We start from the raw sequence: 3200 nt of genomic DNA, 5'->3' as shown, positions 1-3200 counted from the left end.
TCCCTATAAGAAGAGAAAACCTATGTGAGCACAGGGAAAATACCATGTGACAACGGAGGCAGAGACTGGAATGATGTAGCCGCAAGCCAAGGAGCACCGAGGGCTGACAGCCGCCACCAGAAGGCGGGCAGAGGCAAGGAAGGACTCAGGATTCTACCTAGAATCTCAGAGGGGGCATAGCCCTGCTGGCACCTCGATTTCAGACTTCTGGCCTCCAAAATTGGGACAAAAAAAAACTTCTGTTCTTTTAAGCTACCCAAATTTTGGTACTTTGTTATGGCAGCCCTAGAAAATTCATATACTATATCTAAAAAGAAAAGTCATATGATAATTTGAATAGATATAGGAAAGGCATTTGACAGAAAACAACATCTATTTCTGATCAAAACTCTCAGCAAACTAGGAATTGAAAGAACTTTCTCAACTTAAATAAATGGCATCTACAAAAAAACCTGCAGTAACATTATACTAAATGGCACAAGACTAAATGCTTCCTCCAAAGATCAGAACAAAATAAGCAAGAATATCCACTCTCACTCCCATTCAACATTGTACTGGATGTTCTAACCAGTACAGAAAGTAAGAAAAAGAAATTAAAGGCATGCAAATTGAAGAGGTAAACCTGTCTTTATTCATAGACAACATAATTGCCTATTTAGAAAATCCATGAAATCCATCAAAATGCCACTAGAACTAATAATGTGTTTAGCAAGATTCCAGGATGTAAGACCAATATTTAAAAATAAATTGTATTTGTATATACTAGCAATGAGGGTTGTGAACAGAAGTTTAAAAGCATCATTATTTATATTAGCTTGGAAAAATATGAAATATGAAGGCTAAATCTGATAAAAAGATATGTAAGACCTACGCAGTGTAAACTACAACATATTCTGAAAGAAACCAAAGAAGAGTTAAGTAATAGGAGAGATATACTGTGTCATGATCAGAAGACTCAAAATGCCTAAGACATCAATTTTCTCCAGATTGATCAGCAGATTCGATGCAACCCTAATCAAGTTTCCGGAAGGTTTTTTTGTAGATATTGACAAGCCAATTCAATGTGAAGAAACTAAAAAATCCAAAACAACTAAGAAAAAGAGGGAAAAAATTGGAGGACTTACACTACCCAGTTTCAAGACATTATGAAGTTACAGTAATTAAGACAATGAAGCACTGGTGTAAAGACAGACAAATAGATCAATGGAATAGAGTACAGAAACAGACCCACACATGTACTGTCGATTGCTTTATAACAAAGATCGAAGGGAATCCAGTGTAAAAAGGATAGTCTTTACAAATGGTGCTTGAAAAACTGAAAATGTTAGTTTTCTATGACTGCTATAACCAATTGCCACAAACTTAGTGGCTTAAAACAATACAAATTCTATTATCTTACAGTTTGGGAAGTCAAAAGTCTAATATGGGTCTCACGGTGCTAAAATCAAGGTGTTAGTGGGATTGTGTTCTTCCTGGAGGCTCTGGGAGAGAATCTGCCTCCTTGCTTTTTTCAGCTTCCAGAAGCCAGCTGTATTTTTGGCTTTTGTCCTCCTTCATCTTCAGATCCACCTGTGGGCCTTTCACATTGCCATCTCTCTGGTTCTCTCTTTAGCCTCCCCCTTGCACTTGTAAGGGCCCTTGTGATTATACTGGGCCCACTCAGAATAATCTAAGATAATCTCCCTACTTTAAGGTTGCTCCCTACTTTTAGAAACCACAATTCCATCTGAAACCTTAACTCCCATGTAATTTGCTATGTAATATAACATAATCACAGGTTCTGAGTCTGGGAGGTAGACATCATTGGGGAAGTGCCTTATTCTATCACAATACCCATAAACCCAAAAAAAAATTTTTTTTGGATAAATATTTCAAACTATGTACAAAAACTAACTCAAGATGGATCATAGACATTAAAGTGTACCTAAAACTATAAAATTTCTAGTAGACATTGAAGAAAATCGTTGTGATTTTGGTAGTCAAAGTTTTCTTAGCTATGATGCCAAAAGCATAATCCTTAAGAGGAAAAAAAGATAAACTTGACATCATCCAAATTAAGAGGTTCTACTCTTCCAAAGACATTGTTAAGAAAATGAAAAGACAAGCCATCGGGAGAAAATCTTTGAGTCACATATCTGATGAAGGGCTGGATCCAGATTATGTAAAGAATTCTCAAACTCTCAAAATAAACAACCCAACGTTGAAAAAATGGGCAGATTTGAATAAACACTCACCTTAGCAGATATATAGATAGCAAATAAGCACTTGAGAAGATATTCAACATCTTTAGTTATCAGGGAAATTAAAATCACAATGAGACACTACAATCTATGAGAATATCTAAAATAAAAAGATGTTCATATCAAGTGTTGCTAAAGATATGAACTAACTGGAACTCCCCTTCACTTCTGGTGGGACTGTTAAATGGTACAACCACTCTAGAAAACAGTTTAGCAGTTCCTTAAATAAACATGCCCCTGTGATATGACCCAGTTATTCACGGTATTTACACAAGAGAAATAAAAGCATACATCTATGCAAAGACTTGTACACAAATGTTCATAGTGCTTTATATCTATAATAGCCAAAAACAGAATGCAATCCTAAAATTCATTGTGATGAGATAAATGAATTGCAGTATGTTTATAATACATACTACTACTCAGTGATTAAAAAAAAGAATGGATTTATCCAATAATGCATGGATAAAATAAAAAATAAATATAAAGCATGGATAAAATAATTATGCTGGATAATGTCAAACTGAAAAGAGCCCATACTAAATATTTTATCTACATAAAATTATAGGAAATGCAAAGAAATCTGTGCTTGTAGAAAAGTGGCTCTGCAGTTGTCTGGAGTTGACCAGAGCACAAAGCTAAGAGAGCAGGAGCAAGAGGGTATGACTATGAAGAGGAACAAGGAAGCCTTCGGAGTTGATGGATATGTTCTTGATTGCACTACTAGTTTCATGGGTCTACGCTTCTGTCAAAACTGGTCACATTTTGTGCTTTAAGTATATACAGTTATCAAATGTCAATTATACCTTAATAAATCAATTTAAAAAAAAGAAAAGGGTAATTCTATAAAAACTATATACAAGGATATAGTAGCTGTCTTGAGGGTTTTATGTGGGATTTTTAGGTGATGGAATCCCAGTTGAGTTATTTCAAATCCTAAAGATGATGTTGTGAAAGTGC

The sequence above is a fragment of the Ovis aries genome, chromosome 1 (genome assembly GCF_016772045.2).
Source record: "Ovis aries strain OAR_USU_Benz2616 breed Rambouillet chromosome 1, ARS-UI_Ramb_v3.0, whole genome shotgun sequence".
Lineage (NCBI taxonomy): Eukaryota > Metazoa > Chordata > Mammalia > Artiodactyla > Bovidae > Ovis > Ovis aries.
This window is presented reverse-complemented; position numbering follows the sequence as displayed.